We start from the raw sequence: 23,511 nt of genomic DNA, 5'->3' as shown, positions 1-23,511 counted from the left end.
TATGAAATTGCTCAAAATGAAACCTGATTTTCATTCATTTGACATTATTTATGCATGATAGACTAGAAAATATGTGAAGGGGATTTATGAGAGGATTGTATGAGAGAAACCAAACAGAAGAAGAAGTCAACAGATCAAACCCAGTCAGGGTGTGGCCCCTCGTAGTTTTTAACCATGTCTGAGATGTTAGAAAGTCAGCATGTTCAAAGACCCATAAGCAACATGTTCTGTAAAGACGCTGGGTGTGTGTCATCTCAGGCTTCAGTCATGCATGTGTGTAGAAAATAAATCCTAATTAGCTCGTCTTGAGTGCGACACCGGAGCACAACATTTAGTCCCAGAGTTGGCACTCGCCGTGGTGGCCCTAATCTTATCAGTTTGGGCGGAGAGAGGAGGCGGCTGGTGTTATGTCCGCTGGCACTCATTCACATCACATCACTGTTTGCAGGGGTATGACCACTTCACATGGACCGTGGCAGAGAAAGGTGGGCGCTTATCAGTGTGAATAAAGTGCTTTGAACAAGAAACGTTACTAATAAAAAATATATAAATAAATGTGTGTGTGTGTGTGTGTGTGTGTGTGTGTGTGTGTGTGTGTGTACGACTGTAAACAAGCACTGGTTGGCAACAGTTTCTGTAAGTGAAAAGATAGTGGTTAAGATATAAGTCATCAATGCTTCCTTCATTTGAGAAGGAATAACCTGTGAGTCACAAATGTTTGAGTGAAGAATCTGCAGGTCATATCTACAATAAAAACTGTTGTCATAAACTTTTTTTGTGTATTTATTCAATCTCTCCTCTATGCATGCTGTATGCTTACTTGTTACATTTCAAGATCACATAAAATAAATAAAGATGTGGTCGACACGAAAACACAAACATGTCCACACCACACACAGAAAAAAAAGTTTTATTATTGATAGTCATTTTCTTTGATTTAATATTTCCCATTCCCTCCTCTTTCTTTGTTTGTATTATGTATTATATACTTGTATTTGTACAACTATTCAAACCTTATCATTGCTTTTCTGTAAACTATTTTTCAGTATTTCTTTTCTCTTTCTGTTTTTTTATTGTTTGTCTTTAATGTTCCTCGTTTGTAAAATCTAATCTTTAGGGGTGGGAATCAACAGAGGCCCCACTATAAGATATTATCAAGATTTTCAACATTTTGCAGTATGCTGAGAATTGCAATACAATATATTTTGATTTCACATTTTTAACTGCATATTATGTCCACAAAATTAAACAAAATGAAGAACTGTTTTGTCAAATAAGAAAACATTCTCAGTCTGTTCATCTCACGTCAGTCTTTTTATTTCTACCCAACGGGAGTAGAGCCCCCAGACGGACGACACTGTGATAAAAGTAAAACCCTGTAAAAGGCTGCTCACAATCTGAACTGTTTGTTTTTCAGTCTAATCAAACTTAACTGGACACAAACGTGTGGATATGTACTCGTTCAAAATGAATTGTTCAACCCCTTCAGCAATTATAAATTTAAAAAGCACATTTGCTATTAATATAATAAAAATATTGATACCTGGCAGTGATGAGACGATAAAATGTCGCCACGCAAAATATCGCTATACTATGCTGTATTGATTTTTCCCTCCACCTCAAGTAATTGTCTTGGTAAACAATATGCTGTGAGAAACTTTCAAAAGCCCTTTTCAGACTGCTTCTCCCCCCGCAATTTAGCCATAAATAAGCTCAGCAATCATCACGTCTTTGTACATTCAAATTGATTCCGCAATGGCGCGATATTGGGGTCCAAGTCTGTGTCTAGTGTGTGGCCATCTTTACAGGAGCTTTAAGCTCCAAAGATTGAGCTAAATTTGACATATATATAAAATATATAAAATATTAATTTTAGCATCTCAATTATAATTGGTGAAGTGTGCTGACACAGATGGAGCAAACTGTGAGCCTAAATATAGGAATAAGTTTTTGGCTGGATTGTTCAAAGGAATCCATTCTGGTAAGGCGAGACCAGCAGGTGAATCTGAGTTCATCAGAAAGGTAAGAGTCAGGGACTTCAGAGTACTATAACATTGTCAGAAGTGCAGATCAGGTAACTAATCATTAAAGGGGACATATTGTGAAAAATCCACTTTCACAGTGTTTTTAAACATTTATTTGGGTAACCTGAGTGTCTACAGACCCACAAAATGTGAAATAAACCCATCCAGTCCTTTGTTTGTGGTCTGCATAAGTCTTACAACACAGAGAAAAATGCTCTGTTTCAAATTTGCTCTCCTTGTGATGTCACAGTGGGATTCTGGTAAAAAAAAAAAATCCCCTCCCCTCCCCTGGTATCTTCACCCATGGACTTCACCCCGAGCCTAGAACAAAACTTTTGCGCAGGTCCACCATTTTTATTCTCTCTACAGAGGAGTGATGTCTACGGGGAAAACTCAGGGGAGGGGGCTCATTGCATTTAAAGAGACACACACATCAAAACAGAGCGTTCTGAGAGAGCTGGTTTATACAGGGTCACAAACCTCCTCTGGTGCTTGATTCATGTTATATTTTGACCAAAGCTCAGCACAGATGTTTCATTTAGAACACAGGGGATTGTTTGAAAAGGTGGACAAGGAGTATAATATGTCCTCTTTAAATGCCCAATTAGAGGATATTTAAATACGGTATATGTTGTGTTAAATGTTATAGTTCTGCTTTATGTCATATTTCTTTTGATTTGTTTTAATGTTTTATTTCTGCTCAGTATCAACTTCTGTAACACTCTTTATGTTATAAATGCTTTGGTTTTAAGTCTTTAAAAGCACTTTAAATCGCTTTATGTATGAACAGTGTAAATTAACGTCCCTTACCCCCCTTGCTACAGATTATTGTTTTGGACACCTGACTCGCTTTATAGCAATGTTTTCAGGATTCACAACTGCAGTGTGTAACATTTATGCACTCTGTGATCAAAAATGCTAAAATGAACTTAGGTGTTTGCATGACCATAAAAAAGTAATTTTTTAAAGAGGTAGTACAGTGAGTCGTAAGTTAACTCGTCTTTTACGACTAACACGCCTGTTCCTGGAGTTTCTTTACTCGAGAGCTCAGGGAATGTGGGGGTCCCCTCGGAGCCACAGTTAATTTCAGGAGGGCAGGTGGGGAGAAGGGTGAAGCACAGCGGGGTGCCATATCGTATGTCTTTAATGTCTGTCCGTCTGACATTCCTGCTTCCCAAACCCCGGTGTTCTCATCCATCTTCATGCACACACTGTCTGCCACCTACCTGCAACAGGCACAATACCACATGTCTTTACCCTCCTGTTTTTAATCCACGCACACACGCACACACAGACATGCACACACGCACACACAGACACACACACACACAGACACTCTCATTCATCCCCTCTGGATCCCAGGTGGGAAGGTGTGGCATTGAAAAATAATACTAATGGCCAAAGTGAAGTGTCTCAACAGCAGGTCAGGCCGGATATTGAACTGCTGAGTTTGAATACATGATGGGCAGACTGGGATGTTCACCGTTATCCCAGTCTGCAGCCCCTCCAACCTCCCTCCACTTTCACACATATACTCCCCGCAAGGACGAAACACGATTTCATTCAAAATCATCACATCCACTATAGTAAATTCTCCAAGAATCCAGGTTAGAAACAGTTTCCTTCATCCTCCCTCCCTCGCTCCCTCCCTCCCCGCTCCTGCCTCCCTTCCTCTCCTAAGCCTCTGTTCACCCCCGTATGGCCTCTCATGACGGCCCACACCTCTCTCCTGGGCTTCCTGGCTACTGATTGCAGCGTCTGACTCACAAAAGGCAAAACACAAGCTGCTGGTGTCTGTACCAGGTACCATCTGGGTCTGGTTACCAGGCAGTGGAGGCAGCAGAGGAGGAGGAGGAGGAGGGGGGAGAGGGTGATGCCAGAGCAGCATGTGTTCCCATCCAAAAATGGACTAAGGGAGGCAACAGAATATTTAAGAAAAAAAATGCATAAATTAATACAATTTTTAGCATAAGCAATGTGAAAAGTTTGGGTTTCATGGTTTATTCTGAAATAATATAAATGATTTGACATTTAGTGACGTCATTGCATTAAAATAAATGACTCCGAGTTTATTAACCTGTTCAAAACCATCTCGATAAACAGATTCTGAAGCTATAGGGATCTTCATCAGGTATGAGCTTGTATCCTTATGCCTGGTGAAGGTCGGTTAGACCCAAACGCTGTATGATCAAATTAGCATAAAGTGAGACCGTGTGTGGGAGCCTTTCTCATTGTCTTCACGTTTCACCCTCCACAGACACACCTGTCACACATTCAGGTGTGCAGAGAAAGATCAAAAAGATATTAAAATGCTAGTTTTTCCAATATCATTCAACCATGTGACCCTATAGTTCACAAACATATTCTTACATGTTTTAACTATCAATATCCAGCACTCATTTTCAAAACGCACAAACACACTCTGGCACCAGCATTGCCATAACTCTTCCATTTTATGCGTGCAACTTCTGTAACAATTTACCATTGATTCAATTACGTTAAAATTCAGCTTATCCAATTAACACATGCATGCTGAGAATGGCATTATGATAAATACAATTGTCATCGTCAGCGGCTGAACATGCTTCTTGTAAACCTATCTGGTATTTAAGACAGAATAGAAACCTGTTTCATTGATTTTCTTCAATCCAATTAAATAAACCAAATCAGTATAAAAGCACTTAATTACTAAGACTTTCATTAAGTGATTGTTGTTTTAAGCATAGAAAAAAAGTGTCAGTATAAGTGTTTGGGAAACAGTCATCCAGATTAACTCACAGAGAGCTACAGTATGTCAGCACACTGTCCCCTGTCCTCTGTGTGTGTGTGTGTGTGTGTGTGTGTGTGTGTGTGTGTGTTGTGTTGCACCATTTCTATCTCTCAGTCATGCTCCGCGGTGACATTGCTGTTTGAAGGATGTCCTGACCAGAACCGATAACACGTTCCTCATCACTGATGTAATTTCCTTTACCCACAATGCATCTAGGCCAGCTGGTGAACTAGTTTGTGGGTTAACTTTGGGGTCAGCCTGCAAGCCCTCCCTCCCTGCTGTTATCATATACAGTATAAAATATGTCTTTTTCACACCTTTAAACGTCTGTAAGAGTAGTTGGGGGTGCCTCAAAAATGCCATTTACCTTCTCTGGTCCAAACAAATCCAGATCATTCAGGAGCAGAATCTAAAGTTAGAAGGAGGACATACTGGCTGCTGCATTGTTGTCAGAGAAGCCAGCACTTCAACATAGCATGTTTCCTTAATGTCTCATCATATAGTAAGGTCACTTTATCATTTACTCAGTTGATATCTTACAGATTGTTCCTTTAAAATGGAAATGTTGGTTTAAGAAATTGGGGATGAAAGCTACATATTTATTAAATGTGTTAAACTATAAGTGATAATAATTGTCTAATTAAGAATGTCTTACATTTTGTAACAATGTGGCAGTGAGAGTAAACTAAATGTGTCCATTTTGGTCTCTGCAGTAAAGTGCAAAAGAAAAAACAGGAACAGGAAATAGAAATACTTGCTATACTTGTTAGAGGTTTCTGAGTAAGAGGTTGCTGACCTGCACTCACATTGCATCAGGACTAACCGGGCCTGAGCACGGTTAACTCTTGTACATAACGTCGTTATACATACAACACATCCAAAAATAAGGGACGCGCGGTCGAATCCGCGTCTGCATATCAAAGAACAAAACTGAGAACTTGACATGTCAGATACAGCCATTACACTCCAGGATTTTTCGATGGTGGAGGTGGTGATTGATTATACATGTTCATGTTGTGTACCCGTGCTTCTGATGGTGCAGCTGCTCCAGCAGAAGCACACCTCTTCTGTGTCAGGGCTAAGGAAGTGTACTGTGCGGACGGAGAACTATTCAAACAAACTGGACCTTAAGGGTCAAACGTGCTTGGTGCGCCCTAAGATGTCTTGAATGTATGAGGGTAGGAAAATTGAGCAATGCTTTCTGTCATGGAAATCATAAAGAACGAGAAAAAAACCCAAAAATGTTCATTTGGTGAAGAATGTGGCATTCACTCTGCAAAGAGCGAGCAGTGCAACAAGGCTAAATTCCTCGACATTAGTTAATAACACCCCCACTGTTTTCAGTTTTTATAAATCATGATCTCAGAGATTTACATATAACACTGTGCGTGTACAATGGTGAATAGAACGATATGGTGAGCACGATCGTCACAGTGGAGCGCTCAGACTCCTTGACCATGACTGAAACCCCTCACTCAATACATTTGGTACGTGACTCTCTGACACAACCTTTTATGTCAACTTAAGTACCCCTCTCATCAAAAATATTTAACTGAAAATTTTCAAAAATGTGTAAACATTTTTTTTATTTTTTTTTATGAGGATTTCTGAAAAATGTTAAGAAATCTTTGACACAAAATTTTACACAAAAGTTCTGAAAATGTTTGATTAAAGTTTCAATGATCAGGGGGCAGATGGTTTGGGATTTAGGTCGTGCCCCATTTAGGAGGATATAGTCCTCCGAGCAGGCGGCCCGGGTTTAAGTCCGGCCTGTGGCTCCTTTCCCCAATGTCATACTTCACTCTTACTATACCCTGTTTCGTACTCTACCCACTGTCCTATCAAATGAAAGAAATCAATCTTTAAAAAAAAAAAAAGTTTTAAAGATTGTTGATAAAAGTTTTAAAAGTTTAGGATGAAAACTAAAACAAAAATTCAACAAAAGTAATTTCTGAAAGTTACAAATGTTTTGACCAAAATGTTTGACATAATTTTCCAATATTTAGGACAAAAGTTTTGAAAATGTTTGAACTAAAATTTTCAACAAAATATTGAAAAAGCTGTTTTGAAAGGTTTGCAGATGTTTGACGAAAGTTTGTTTAATCAACTTGAAAATGGTGAATCATTGTGAACACTGCATCAAAGTAACCAATTTAGTGGGAATTATATTCAACTTGTGTAGAGATAGCAGTAGACAGCTTGTAGTGCAAATAAACAACTTTCATGACTACAGAAAGTGAACAGAGGGACAGGGGAGGGTGTGCCATTCAGGAACAACCAGATCGCTTCTCAGCAAAAGTTTGGAGAGGAGCTGCTGCTGTTGGCTCTGAAAAGAGAAGCCCAGTCAGGGTGGCCGAGGATGATTCCTCTTTTGTTCACTCTCTGTCACCTAATCAATTTTCTTTGGCAACTCCTAAATAAAGTCATATAGTGGTACTAATGTTTTAATATAACGCCATGTGTCTGTGGCACAGTGACTGCCCCAGACCTCCTGATCCCCCCCTTCTGCATCTTGATTCATTAGCGGGGCTAAAGGGGGCGGCATTTGTTCTGCAGCCAGGCACGAATGAAGAAGATGAGCAAAGAAACAACAGAGAAGGAGGGAGGGAGGCAGAGAGGGATGGAACAAGTAGAAAAAAAAGAAGCGAGCATTGAAGGAAAAATGTCAAGAAACAAAGAAAGAAAGAAAAAGACCAAAAGCACCAGAAAAGAAACATCATCAAAAGCTTCAGACGTCAGGGAAGCTAAAGTCTGACAAAAGAAAGAAGAATATTAGGGCAAAAAGAGGGTAGAAGAAGAAGGAGTAAAGGGAGAAGATGATGAGGAAGAAGGGGTGAAAAAGCAGCCTGTCTGAAAGGGACTGCTGGGCTCAGCAAGTTAGTGATTAATGATTAGCCAGCTCGGTCCTGCAGGGAGGCCTGTCTGTCCTTGGCTTGGGAAAACAACATAAAAGGGAGCCGGCTGTTTTGTGACGGGACTTGAAAGCTTAGCAGCTATCGGGAGACATAAGCCTTATCAATGGCCGGTCACTAGAGCCGGGCTATATGAAGCAACAAGGGCACTGCTTTTCCACAATGAGATAACCGACACATACCTCGGCTCACATTTGCATGAACCGGGGAAACAGGAAGGCAGAGACACACAAAATGACAGAAAGAGAGAGATGAATAAGAAAGAAAAAAAACATCAGAAATGTAGTGAGGCTGGATTGGCAGCTTTGCCAATGGAGGTATTGCTGCCAACAGGCCAGTAGGACAGCTAGTAGGACAGCCAATAGGACAGCCAGTCAGTCAGCGAGTACTGCCCGGTGCCCTGATGGGTGTGGCGACCTGACAGACCGGTGCAGTGTTGAACGGTCTGTGGGCCGGCCTTGATGCTTCCTTAATCCACATTATCCTGTCCTCTACCTTCCTGTATTTGGTTTTTACACACATATATGTGGATGGAAGTGAGGGGTTAACAAGTGCAATGGCACCTTTCAATCATTGAAAAGAACACCTTGACACTTGGTGTGTGTGTTTGTCTGGTTTGTGGGACAGTTTTCCATTGGGTCAGGTCCACTAGTCCAATCTGCTGAACTTGGGTCAGTAAAAAAAATAAATAAAAACCTGCAATGAAAATGGACCGGATATAAGTGAACTCTGACAAAATGAGAAACATCAAAAGACTTTCTGGAATGATCCATGTTGTTCCTGCATCTCCACTGTACATAACACATTGGACCAGCTCTCACACACACACACACACACACACACACACACACACACACACACACACACACACACACACACACACACACACACACACACACACACACACACACACACACACACACACACACACACACACACACACACACACACACACACACACACACACACACACACACACACACACACACACACACACTTCCCTTTCTTAGCACTCCACCACCCAGTCCCTCCCAGTGTGTTTGTGCTGATTGATTTTTGTGGGGTAAGGTCACTAGGAACAGCTGCTGATAGACCGGCAATTCAAAGAGTGCTCGGGTCGGTCAGTACCGTTCCTGTTTGTACTTCACCGAACGACAACGTCATCAGGCAACCTGCCTTGTCAATAGCGTGGGTGGCAGGGCAGTCAGTCCCTTTTCTATGTGCTATCATAGTTACCCAATCAATGCAGTGGAGCCTTACATGTGGCATTATGAGTCTGGTCTGTAGATAATATTATGTACTTAACACCTGGGGTTCAAACTTTGGGAGTCCCTTCATATGAACTGGATTCTTCTGGACATTAAAGGATCTTTCAGTATTTTTTATTTTTTAAGTTAAAGGATTCATACTTTCCCACTATCATCCATGTACTTCTCATGACTCAGCAAGATGGTAAGTCTTTGTGCCCAGACACAAACACCTGTCATAACCTAAATATTAGCTGTATCCCTTTGGCCTGTTTGTGCTATTTTTGCAATTCACAAACAGCTGGAACAAAGTTCAAAGAAGTCCACGCCAGTGCCGGCGCCACTTTTTCTGCATTCACCCCCCGTCTCTTGTCTTTCCCTTGTTTTCTCTCCCGTGTTTGTCCCGGTTCTAACGCCACGGCTCGCTTCAGATCTTGTTTTCCTGTCGCTCAGCTGACTGGCTGGCACACCTCTCTGAGGACAAAGTCCCCGAGTGAGAGAACAGAAGAAAACACACTCGTGCACACACATCCCAGCACAAGTGAACATATGTAATCATATGCAAACAAAAGGCATGCGCAGCGGGATGAAGGCACATCTTACGCACAAGCCGACACACAGATGGATCCATACACAGAGAAGCTGCATAGACACACAAGAACACACTTCCAAAGTCCTCCAGCGTCATGCCTTCCCAGCCTACACTTGATAAACCCTTATGTGAGCCTGACAAAGCAGGCAAGGGCACTCAGCAGCCTTTGAACACTGGAGCAGGTTGCATAAGACAGCTCGGTGTACCTGCAGAACTCTACAATAATGTACCCAGGGCTGGCTGACGGGCAAACCTTTGAAGGAATTAGAGCCGCTTCATTTTTTATTTACTGTATTGTGGTCATTGATATGGCTGTCGGTGTATCATTTGTACTTTCACAGGTCTGTTGCTCAAAGAAAACCGGTTCCATCTGATTTAATAAAAAGGCATTCAAGCTTTAATTAAGCATCTTAATCTCAGCAGACTGCAGAAAGGCCAAAGGAAACAGCATGGGGAGTAAATCATGACTTATGACGAAATTAAGTTAGAATCAATCACATCTTCAAAATAAAACAGAAATAAAAGTATCTGCATTGCGAGGCACTGTTGCTGCTGAACATGAATTCAGTCAGGAACACTCTTGTCATAGATTTAAACATTTAATCGCACAATGGAAACACAGTGAAACTTGGTGCTGTTAGCTCTTAAGATGCTCCCTGTGTTGGCCGCCTAGCATGACATGGCTTTCCAAGGAGCGCATTGCTAACCCCAAAGTACGAGGGTGAACCAAAGGCTTCTGGGCTTGAAAGGAGGCGTGCTCGGGGTGGAGGAGGCAAACATGGAAACAGCAATACAAATTACATTAGTTACGATGCAATCAGATGAAATTAACAGTGAGGCATTCTGTGTTTTGTCCGAGTATTTTGATATTGTTTAATATAAAGCGAAAGTGTTATAGCACAAAGATATCTGGAAACTCCAAAGTTTCCGACCTGTGATGGACTGTGGATGTCAGATATGCAGCAGCCCCCCCCGTGACTCTGACAAGGGATTATGTCAGAAGAGAAACTGGATAAATGAATGAATGACATTGTGTTGAGCTTTAAAATGCAGAATGACAGCTATAATTTGAGGGTATTATTGGACAGATCAGGTTAACAGTAAAAAGAAGAACTACAATACTGGCGTCACCAAGTCTGAGTGTTAAAAGAATTTGGATGTGTTGTAATTTTATTCTGAAGAGAAAGGTGTCTATCTTGGGTCAAAGCATTGGAATTTGAACTGTGTATATATATATATATATATATATATATATATATATATATAGCTCCCAGTCGCATTCAATACAGTAATCCCTGAACATTTTTCTTTACCAAACAAAAACCTGTAGTCGAAAGAGGATTGAGAAAGAACGATGTTACTCACAGCAGTAAGGGACGCAGGTCAGCTGACATTAATGTCTGGGCCCCTGAAAGGCTGAGTGTATGGGCCCTCCCTGTACGTGATTTAATAATATCAACACAAGAAAACCACATCAGTAGTGCTAGCGATGGCCTCATGACTAACGCTTCTAGAGCCGACTAAAGAATATCTGTCGCAGGTCTTGGCATGGTTTAACATAGACGGACAAAATCTTCAAAGTTAGGTTCAATGGGCCCGCCCACAACGTTAACATTACAAAAGAAAAAGAAAAAAAAGGCTCATACAATTTTAAGAAGAGGAAAGTTACATTTTTACATAAAAACCAGCAACAATAAATAAGGTTTATATTTGGGCTTTTTATGCTTTTATGTTAAGATAGAAGTGGAAAGACTCAGAAATCTGGGAAAGAGACAGAGAGAGAGAGAGAGAGAGAGAGAGAGAGAGAGAGAGAGAGAGAGAGAGAGAGAGAGAGAGAGAGAGCAGAAAGCTTTCCCCTTCTCCCTATGGGAGGCATGGAAGGGACTCAAGCTTTCAAATCAGAATCTCTTGAGATGTGATGAATACATTTTAACCCATTCTGCTTTCCCACACGTTGTAGATGTCAAAATGTATCGCTCTCTGGAGTCGAATTTCCCAAATTAGTAGATCTTTCCTCTTAAAATTTAATGCAGAGGTGGAGCTTTTAGGTTATTGTTCAATAATTGCAATATAACGGCTGCAGATGAGAGCAGAAACAAAAGTATTAATTTGGTATAATATGGATGATTAAAAAAGAAAATGCTCTTTTTTCAACTATAGTCAAGAAAGTGAGAATTTGTTGAGAATAGCTAACTGCAATCTATATGTAACCTGTAAACCCTAACCTAACCGTACAACCTGTAAATATTCAAACACCTCTTCAATTTGTACTATCATCAAGCATATTTAGTAGTCAGATTTTTTAAAGATTATTTTAGGCGTTTAGGGCTAACCTTATTGGACAGCATGAAAGTGAAGAGTTGAACAGGAAACAGGAGAGTGAGGGAGGTTTGACATGCTACAAAGGTAGCCCGTCAGAACAGATTCAATGACATTATAGCTGTAAACCATGTTCTGTAACAACTCCACCAATGTAAGATTTTTATACTGGAAGCGTTTTGGCTGTCATGCTAATTATGCAGGACTAAGTTCCTTGTGTCTGCATCCATAAGGAATGAATGGAGAAGTTGTTGAAGTTCAAAGCGGCAGTTTCCATCCCTAAAGAGGAAACCAGAGCGTTCTGTTTGTCATTGATGTCATCGCCAGCAAACCACACTTCAAACTGGTAATAAGGCAGCAAGGCTTTTCACTGCAAAACACAGAGGGCCTTATTTGTTCAAGCCACACACCCCCGTGTGTGCGTCCATGCTTCTACCAACACTGTGCACTAATGGTTCCCACATCAGACTCTCTCAGCGGCCTCCTTCACATATGACTGCCATGCGTTGCCATCTCCATCCACCTCACCTCACCTCCAACAGGCTCGCTCAATTAGCCCGTAGCATGGAGAGAGCAGAACAGGCTTCTGAAGGGGCCTCCCAGTGGGGGATGTGAACTGCCTGGCTGAGAAAGCAGAGCTGTATTTACTGAAAAGCACATTTTGGATGCACTGATAGTAATCTGACTTTAATTTAACTGGGAAAATGGGGATGTGAGTATATGCATGTGTGTGTGTGAGCATGTGTGTTCAAAGCTCGGGGTTTGTGGGAGCCCTGCACAGAGTAATTGAGACCGTATTTCAAACAGCCCAGACCAGATCTTGACTCAATCATGTCTGGCCCCATGGATGGGGTAGACCAGGGCCTACATCATTGTTTGACAATGTGTATGCTGCAGATTGATTTTTGGGTTTCAGTGAGAGGGGGCAAACGGATGTGAGATTATACATCATGAGGAAGGAAGCACAGAAGAGCGTAGCATTTGGACCATGTGCTGCGCTCCACATCAACATTTTTCTTCTCCTTTCTCCTTTCATTTCCAATTTATGCAATCAAATGCCATCTATAATGTGTTCTGTTTGAATAAAGAGAATACGATTTGAAATATTCAACTACTTGATTACAAATCTGAAGAAAAATCCTTGTTAAGCAGCAAAAACAATTACCAGTCTGTACGATCAGTCCATAAATCTCCAGAAATGGTTCAGTTAACCACAATATTTGAGAACTATACTCCTGTGAAGATGCTGGATACTGAAAGCAAGGAATTACATGAGTGAAGCGGGGGGGGGGGGGGGGGGGGTCTGTAATGAATGCAATGAATGGTAGTCTGCTAAAACTGGAACTGCAGTCTGCCTCCTTCATCTCCTACAGAAAAGTAACAACTAATCCGCCTTGGCACAATGAAACCACTAGTAACTTTTATATGATTATTTAGTGTTAATGGGAAACAGCTGCTCACTTTCTGTGTCCTGATCACACGCCATGTGTGACTGTTTGGAGAAAATGTGAGTACCTTCTTAGGATGATTAAACAGATGCATAGATACATCAAAAATATATTGCAAAAAATACAGATTTTTTTTTTTCTAACACTAACAAGTGTCCATAGTCTGTCTACAAACCCCCCTATTATGAGAAAGGTCCATCCTCTCTGTCTTCTGCCTGCTCCACTTTTCAGAAAATGTGTGCTCAAACAGGCTGTTTGGAGATTTTCCCTTCATGACATCACAAAGGGCAGTAACCCCTCCCCCAGGTGGGTGACACTCCCTCAGCTAGGTGTTTGTTCTGCTGTCTGAGTCTGTCTTTTCATATCCCTTCTGACCTGGGAAAGCCTTGGGATCCCCCAGGAGGAGCTGGAAAATGTTGCTTCTGGGCAACTTGCTTAGCCTGCTCTCACCGAGACCTGGACCCGGACAAGCGGGAGCTAATGGATGTATGGATGGATGAACATTATGTAAATGTTCTCTCCTTATGAATTGTTTGATCACTTAGTAACTGAGTGTTTTAAAAGTGCTTTATAAATAAAGTTTGACTTACTTTTCTTTTGAAGTGTACATTTCGTTTTATTGACCATACCATAAACAAACGTTTCACCCCTCCATGTGGTCGACTTTACCAGAACTGTCTGTTTCTCTTCCTTCTCATTGCCAGAGCTGTTTGTACCTTTAATGTGTTTCAGACATTTTTTAATGTGTCTTGTTCTGTTTACCATGATCACGTTTATTTTCTCCTATTGTGACATCAATGAGAAAACGTTTGTTTGATAAATGGCAAAAGGACTTGAGCTTTACACCAGAGGTCACATTTGCCCATTCCTACACATTCACACATTGATGGTGGAGGCTGCTGTTTTACTAATCCATTCACACACATTCACTAGGTGCTGACGCAACAGCGAGAGCAATTTTGGGTTCAGTGTCTTGCCCAAAGACACTTTGACATGTGACTCCAGGAGCTGGGGATCAAATCCTCAACCTTCCAGTTGAGAGAGGACTGACTCTACCACTGAGCCAGAGCCGACCCAGTAATAAGAACATCTCATTACTTTCATATTCTCAATGACAGTTACAGGTTTTTTTTTTACCAGGTGAAATTAAACCACAGCCAAATAAAATACTCTGTCCTAAAGATCACTTTAATATTTCTTGTGTATACTTGGTGACCGCACTTATTCCTCCTCTGACCTGCACCTGCACCAATGAGCTCGCACTTATTGTCTGAGATGTAGTCAGGTGTAGTATAGAAGCTGATCGTCCAATAAGCTGCTGTTGGAAATGTAATTCCTAAAATAGCGTGCGTAACAAACCACAGCGCACATTTATTTAATAAGATTGTTTACATAACAAAGAGGTTTATCTAATGTGAGATGTTTCTATAAAACAGATCAATAAAAGAGAACTTCACTAACACATGTCAACAAGATATTTCTACAGAGACTTTTACCGCAGAACGAGAAAACATCCACGATGTGATTGGTTTCATGTCTCAATGTACGTCAATGTTTCAACATCAAAAAATGAAGTTTTTAATTATTTTTGTCATGAACAGTTAGAATCACATACTTGTCCTGCGCAGATGTCGATCCAAATACATTAAAGATATCTTTATTACAACAAATTCAAAAATGGTTAAGTCTTTGTTTAATTAGAGTATGCACATTATCTCCCTCTCTCTCGCTCTCCCTCTCTCATTTTTAGTTGCATCTGTTTTTATTTTTGTTTATTTCTCATGCCATCCCCACAACAGAGCTCTGTGGAGTTTTTAAATGAAGTGAAGCACTAAACAGCCGAGTGTCTGATGTAAGCACAAAATTAACAGTGTGCAAGAGTGAAAATATGTCTTCATCTTCTATAACTCTCTACGCTGTTGATGCTTTTGTGAGATCTCCCACATATTCAATTAGTTAGAACTAAAAAGCAAAAGTCATGTTTTTGTTTTGATGTTTCCAGATTTAGTGCAATTCCAAAGTAATTGAAAGGTCATTGTTCTGCTGCTCTACAACACTCACCATGTATTTCCTTTGTGGTGTCAAACACATGATCAACACCGACACACAGCATTGTTTGACTTTCACTTTCATCTTTAGAGAATTGGGATCATCCAACACGATCTGGGAAATAAAATGTGCGTGGGTGGATTGTTCTATACTTCCACTTTTGCTGCGATACTACCTGTAGGCCTTGGGAGTTTTTTGTTCTCTTCCTCTCTCTGATCTCTGCTCCATTGTGACAGAATGGTTGACCTCAGCCAGACCTGATAAAACCCCACATACAATCACTCACATGAAGAGCATGCCATTCACAACAGGACGATCTCAAGAGTCTTATAAAGCCTCCATTAAATCCAGGCATTGTATCAGATTTCAGCTGCTGGGTTAGACATTGCAATTCTCATTGCACTGCAGGAATGCACCACAGATGCAAGTTCTCAGTGAGATAATGTATACAATATGAAACCACGAGAAACAAAGTTTGTATGCTATCATGGTTACGGGTTTTACAGGAAGTTGCTACAAAGAAAAACCAACAACCTACCAAGTTTAACAAAGATAAGATGTATGAATGCATGACCTAAAGTTTTCATAATGTCAAGCAACATATGAAAACACTTTCTCTGCAGCATGACGTCAGATTATAATAGGAGAAAATACCATAACATCCTGAGTGTGCTGTACCCTTATTCTCCTTACTCAAGGCGCGGGTAGCTGAACAGAAGGGGGTGCACATCAAACACGGTGGCCTGGGGCATATTAGATCCAATTCCACTTTGTTGCAGAGGCCTGCTTTTATTATCTGACATTTAGTATACAGTAAAGTTAGACATAGCCCTTGCAGAGGGGGCCCCTCAATTGGAGTACTGAACCCATCGGCGGACGAAGAAAGAAAAGGGGCGACTTCAGACAGCGAGAGAGAGAGAGAGAGAGAGCCTGAGAGCATCTGACTTCCATTGCCGAGCTCAGCTTGTGTGTTCCACTTAGCCAGTGGTATTTTGAGGAGATGCACAGCGCCATTAACAGAGCGACACACTCAAACACTCATGATGTCATTGGGGTTGTGTCATCACACGCTGCAGATGATGCTGGCTCGTGCTGGGTTGGTTCCCATGCTTGTTCATGCAAATGTAACATTGGAGGCGATTCATAGCTGTCGGTCACATGACTGGCCCGGAGAGCTGGAGGGCAAAAAGAGCTTGGGAAAGTGGCGGCCACCAATGAACACCGTGGAGCTGCAGCACAGGAGAGTTCATTTTTCCATGAACACTCCATTTTTACATGTTTACATCACTTGGCCACCGCAGGAAAAAAGAGATACTGCAAGCTTTATTCCCAGAAGTTTACTTCAATTAATGTTCTGGTGAGGAACTTTTTTTTAGTGGAGAATCCTTTCTCTTACACCACAGCCAGGATGAACACCTTCAAAAGTAAAGACAGCTTTATGCTGCCGTTTGGGAAGTGAAGGGCAAGTAATTCATCAAATCATTAGGGAGCTCTAATTAGCTAACATTAGCTAGTTAACGTTACCTAACGATGGTATCAGGATCGCTGTCAGCTGTTGCTTTCAGTCAGTGTTCTTGCACAGTTATGTTAGTGGAAAGGCAGTTTCACTATCCTCAAATTATTCAAAGTTGTGATTAGGAGAAGTCTGTTCTTTTGTTCCCTAACAGGGACAGCGGCGCGTCAAACAGCACTAATCAACAGCTTCCTCCTCTTTGGGATTTCTATATCAGATTAAATTCTGTAGAAGTACAATCCGGGCTTGTCTCCTCGTCAGTCAGTGAGTCCAATTCATTGACAACTGTAGTTCATTTTAAAATAGCAAATAAAGCTGGTTAAAATGCATCGGTGGCAATGGAGACCGGTAACTTCTCCGTGGCGTGCAGCAGGGGGAACCCCTTTCTTGCCGCTGTAAGTGTGTGATGTCACGTGAAAACTAGAATAACACTAAAGGCTTGTTTTGACAAGCTGACAATAAAGTTGTGTAAAGAAGGGGAGAGACCCAGAGGGGGGAAATTCAGAGAGAATATGTCAACTTCAAGATGACTTTTTTGATTTCTTTTTCTAAATTCATCATTTGTTACAACTATCCTGCAGCATCTGTGCAACGCCGTGTCAGAGCTCCGAGGACATTCAAAAACAGAGAGAGGACAAAATGTTCCTGAAGCTCCTGATAAACCATCAAATCTTTAGAACAGTTCTGATGCTCATGCCTAGTTTTAGTTCTGATTCAAGTAACCAAAGTTTTTTTTTTTTTTTTTTTAAATCAGCTGGTTATTACTAGTTTCCTGTGTAAAGTGGGTGTTAACTTCAGCTCGACCCTACTACACAGCATTCATCACGCTGACAACCGCCTTTTTGAAAACATCTGAGCACTTGGAATGAATTCTTCAGTTAAGATAAGGAGAACAGGTAATCCAGTCCAAATAGTCCATCTGCTGTTCCCACAGCCAACAACAGAGGCTAATAACATGCTGCATCCAATCAGATTGTACCAGAGTCAGCCCAGATAAAGGCAAAGCAATAAAATGAAACAATCTGCCGCTTTGACACTACAAGGAAGAGAGCTTGCTATTTGGCTGCTGGGCCGGGGGCAGGAATGTGCTCTTTGAACCAGCTTTATTTAACAGCGGAGCAGCATGCGCACAGCACGCCCTGAGTCTCCGAGCTGGCCCGGGGACCATTTTCTCCTGGCGTGGGCACGTCAGACGCGGGGCCACCGGGTCAGGGAGCTGGCATCCTCACCCCTGGCACAAGTTGTTCCCCTCGGGGGCGTAGGGGGCTGACACCGGGCTCATGGGGAGCACCAGACAGACAGGGGCCTACCAAACAGCTTGTGACCATAACCAACAGTGGCAGAGAACAATGAATGCAATTATTTACAAGAATACAGTCCAAGTCTCTTTTAGTCTGTCCCTATTACGCCTGTTTACTCCCACTCTCCTTTTGCGGGGCAGCATGGAGGGGCTTTGACCCCGTCGGTACAGTCGTCAGCAGGACGTTTTCAGAGTGCCCAGGGCTACCAGGCTATTCACGCTCTACCGCCATCAGGCCTGATCAGGGTCCAGCTGCAGCCTCTTTCCAACCACCTGCATGTTTGGATAGGAGGTCACGGGAGACTCATCACTCCGAGTAAAGCACATCTTTTCAAGCTATGGGCGAGATAGGAACAAATGTTTTTAAAACTTCAAATAAAGAGGGGTTTCTTCAGGTAGAGTGTTGAGATAATGCAGAAGAGATCAACCAAGGATCCCGACAATAATTCAGCATTGAATCATTGATTTCATGCACCATATAGAAGGAATTTCTCCTTCTTCTGGGTTTAACTGCTGCACACAAGTTTTAAACCGACAGGTTTCTGTCAGCACATGGCTGTGAGTGTTTGTAAAGAGCTGAGACCTGATTGGCTCAAAGTCTACACAAGTGAGTTTTTTTTTAATTCTATTAATCAGAAAAAATACTGTTTATATTAAACTACTTTTCATAGGATGTTTTTGAATCGCTTTTTCTCTAACTTTAAACACTAATCACAGGTTAAACCAAGCAAGACATCGTTTCAAGTAGAAGCAGACGTAGTCAAGGTCCCACTGCTTTAGAACATCTACTACAATCAGCTGAAGAAGACATCCTGCCGCCTCATCAATATCCCATTATGTCAGATATGTACAGTAAGCCTTTCACTCTTCATGCACCTACTGTATGTAGTTGGTGAAGTTGTGCCAGAAAATCCTCTGCTTCTTCAAAACTTTCAAACCCACCACACGTTTTCCCTGCATGATTTCACTGCATTATTAAAAAAAAAAATGCTGTAACTTGTCGTACTTTTTGAAGTGGAGGTACAACAAAAACGTGATAAACAGATATGGGTACCAGTGATTTAAGATAAGTAACTTTAGTTTGTTCTTGTGTCCGCACAGTTAGCCTTAAACATACACTGTTGATTTGTTTTTAGAATTATGTTGCTCGTATCAGGACGAGTACAGAACTACATAATGTAAATATACAAATATTATGTTTGACGTCCACAGAGGAAGAGTACTATTTTGGATTTTTGGATTTTCCCACTTGAACTGATACACACAGAGGAAAATGCATCTGAAAATCTTCTTAATTTATTTGTAAAATACCTGTATACAAATAGTGATTTGTGTTATCTGTCAGATACAAGAGGACGTACACATCTCCTGACCTGATGTCTTTATCGTGTCTGAATGGAACAAGATGGCTGCCACGTTCCCTCCACACTGAACCAACTCCAGCTGAGCAAACACCACACACTCAATGTGGAAGACAAAAAGAACACCTAAGATGCTTTAATAAGTGTACATTCTGGCCGTACGTGCAAACACTAAAGCACACACATAGAAACATGGAGGCAGCTATTTGCACACATACAGTAAATACAGTGAGTCCTGTTTTTTCTTTCCCCCTGTGGCTCTTGGCTGTGGCCCCTTTAGGAGCCTCCAGATGAAGAGAGCGTGGAGTGTGGCAGAGGGTCCTTCCATAAACAATAAACAACAGTTATCTTGTCTGCGGCCGTCTGTGTCAAGAGGCACACCAAGCCAAGCCCAGCATCTGAGAGGCGTCTGCTCCTCTTTCCGCCTTTGCTCTTGTCTCTTTCAATGGCTTCTAAAAGTGTGGATGTGTGTGTCTACGCCCAAGAGTGTGTGTCTGTGTTCACAGCGCTGCACCGCACAGCACAGGCCTCCTCTGTATTGTATTCTGAAGCTGGCTTGAAGTAAAAAGGCAGAATTAGGAGAGGTGGGGGCAGGAGAAAGGGGGCTGCCAGCACACTGCAGAACTGTAGGGAGCTCCCCCAGATCCCAGCTGCCCAGGACTGGCTGAGAGTTTCAGGCGAGTGCCAGGCTTCCTCGGCCCTCATGGAGGTGGGCCAGAGCGAGTGGGAGGAGTGGGAGGTACAAGTCAGAATAAAATGCCAAAAATAATGTCTGGGCCTTTATAAAGAGGGTCTTTGGAAAACACACAATGCTGACATACACGAGAAAATCTCAATCAGGTAGGCGGGACACATCAGTGGCATTTTCTCATCTTCATACAGAGAACAAAATGGCTTTTTCAAGTAAAAATGGTTACATAAGGGCTTCATATTTTATGAAACACTGGGTCCAAAGAACTTCCTGAGTAGCTCAAAGAAAAGGTCTTCCAGTATTGGTGGCCTGAATGCTTCTCACTCCCCATAAAGGCTGGCAACACAGTCGAAAGAAAGTTTATCTGGAACTGTTTAATGCATTATTTGTCTAACAATCAAGGAAGCGAGTTTATTCTGCTGATAATTATAGCTTTTGTTGTGTCGATGGCCAAGATAAGCCTCAGTTCCGAACCATTAACTAGTTGTGCTTTTTTTGGCAAACTCCAGCTCTGAGTTTGTAATGCAGAACGCATTGTAGACCTGGCAGCGAGCTAGGAGATCCAAACGTCAGGATGCAAGACTCCTTACACTGCACAACGTCTATCAGTCCATCAATCAATCAGTCAAGTCTTTGTGTAGAATGTTTTTAGTATTCTCCTTCATTATTCATAGATTAAACACAAGTTATTTATCACCACAGCAGTTCCCACCCTCCTATCTCTTGATCTGCGCACATCAAATAACACAACTCCATGAAAAATGGAGGCCATTAACTTAACAATATTTAAACCATATGTAAAGCCAAAGTCTGATCCCGCTCTCAGCCCACACTGAGGGGAGTAATCCCGACAGCGGTCCAAAGCTGAATGTGCGCTCTTCGAGTGAGAGCTGTGCATTAAGCATCATAACTACAGCTCGGACAGGAGTGTTTGGAAATCCCCGTGCCGGTCAAGACACTTTTGCCCTCTGAACTGACCCCAGGAACCGGCTGTGGGGCTAATCACAGCGCTTGGCAGACAGCAGCATTTTTCCGTAAAGGTCCTAAGAGAAAGCGCTTCCTCCACAGAGGCAGGTAATCACAACAAGAGCACATCCCGCACGGCGGCACGCCTGCTTTAGTCAACTCCACGAGGAGTTGGGAAACTATTTATGTGCTTCTGGTAGAAAGAAATGACCCCTGTGTCATCCTGCATGACGGCCTGACTGTCTGGGTGGTGTTTGTCATAGTGCCCCTCCATGCTGTGGCTAGTGACATTGACAAAAACATCAGAGAAGCCCAATTATATCTAGGGGATGTTTACTCACCCTCACTATTTCAAGTGGAAAGGCCACTTAAATATCGTAAGGGGTAATTTAGGAATGGAACAGCGTGGCCAGAATTGACATTTTAGATCTTCTGAAAATACGTTCAAAAATATGATACAGGGATTTGGGGATTTTTTTAAAGCCTTTGGTGATATCTATTCTCTTAATAACTTTTGTTTCCTGCTCTACACATTTACAGCATCAGCTCCAACCACCAGGGTCTCCAGGTGTGCTTCCCGTGTCACAGTGCTGATGTCAGCTCCCTGCGTTTTCCACAGCTGAACCTCTTCCTCTGGACACCTGGACTTTCATCTGTCACATCCGGAGAGAGGGCCATTTAGATGCATTTACATCATTTACACTACTGACATGCTGCAGCTTTCTGACATCTTAGTTAATGCTGTGACAGTTACATGGACCACAGACGCTCCTGTTAGACATCATCGCTCATTACAACAAGGAATAATGAAAGATATTCCGGGTCCTCTATCGTTATATTTACGTTTGTTAAAATCAGGGATGGCTGATCAGGAGCTAAGACCATCATTTCTTGGATGATAAAGATGAGGAAATTATTCTTCAAATAAGCTATAAGGAACTTAGAGCAGCATCCAAACCTCACAGTTACAAGAAAAACACCTAATATCTCCAAATGGGCTTTTTTCACAGACCTGTATAGTGACAGGTGTCATGGCACGACTGTATTCATTCATTCAGCACATAGGCCACCGACTTTTAACCAATGACGCAACTGAAGTGTTATAGACTGTACAGATGGTAAAAACAAAACTAACTTGGCATCTCTTAAAGGCAGAATGTGCAACATTTTACACATAAATATAGCAGAAATCAAGTCTCTGAGTCATGACTGTCTACAATGAATGAGAAGAGCCACTGGCTGTGATGTTGTTGAGCTGTGTTTACATCATGTTTAAATGGACGGGACGGCCTTGTGTATAAAGCTGTTTTAGTCAAGGACTAGAGAAAAGAAGAATAACATACGCACTGCTTATTTGGATATCACGGTCATTCAGTGTCAATTTATGTGCAACGTGAAGCTATGAGTTAACCAAAGTGTGCAAACATTAGCCTAACAGAACAATGCAGGACACAGAGAATTGCACCTTGAGCCAAGAACAATTTTGTCCACGGCTTGCGCTTAATGGTGCCTAATTATAATGCGTTGTAATTGATAACTCCTTCATGTGAACGTGAGTGGAGAGGAGTTGGAGGTGTGCGGCTGGAGGAGAGCGGAGGATTCAGAATAGCAGAGGTGTCGGCAAATAGCAGTTTGTTTTGGTTTCATGCTGGTGCTCATGAGCGACATCTACTGGATCAAAAAGTTGCACATTCTTCCCTTAACTGAAGAAATTATTTTAAGTCACAATCACAGTGATTGTGATGCTAATTCTGTTATAATTACGTGTTAGCATCAAGCTAATGAACTAAGATGTACATCCCAGTGCGTCTATGAGAGATTGAGCCCCCCCTTGGAGAATAACCATCCGTCACTGGCTAAAATCCATTGACATCACACTAAATCTAACTAAAACTTTTTGTAGAAAGAGGTGAATCTGCACCACACTGCAGGATTGCCTGTCACTTTATTCAGCGTAATTATTTCCTTTTGTTTGGAATCAATAAATGAAGATGTCAGCAAAGCATCACAGAAGTTGTTTATTTCACAATGAGGAGCTCAAACACTGGTTGATTTTAGAGCCACTGCCAACATGTTCCCACAGGCTGAACAGGAGGTCCCAATTTGTGTGGCCACCAAGTACTTTGGTAACATAAATGTGGAGAGCTTGGTGACAGATCTCATGCCAGACCACTTTTCCCTCTTCTCCACAACTCTGAGTGATAAATGAACTTAAGCCCCGACTATGCAAAAATTTCCTCCCAAGTTGGCCCCAGAAACAAAAAAATAAACAAACAGACAAACAGTCAAACAGACAAACAGACAGACAGCGCTCAGGTG

At 41.8% G+C, this 23,511-nt stretch overlaps 1 protein-coding gene across 1 annotated transcript in view; it reads right to left on the bottom strand.

Moving 5' to 3' along the window:
• The window catches only part of ccnd2a (cyclin D2, a), a 185,828-nt gene that overhangs the window by 89,018 nt on the left and 73,299 nt on the right, over positions 1–23,511 (bottom strand). The gene's annotated exons all lie outside the window — the stretch shown is intronic.

This window comes from Labrus bergylta, chromosome 7, assembly GCF_963930695.1.
Source record: "Labrus bergylta chromosome 7, fLabBer1.1, whole genome shotgun sequence".
NCBI classification, from domain to species: domain Eukaryota; kingdom Metazoa; phylum Chordata; class Actinopteri; order Labriformes; family Labridae; genus Labrus; species Labrus bergylta.
Note: the sequence above shows the minus strand (reverse complement) of the source record. Positions and strands in the feature narration are given on the sequence as shown.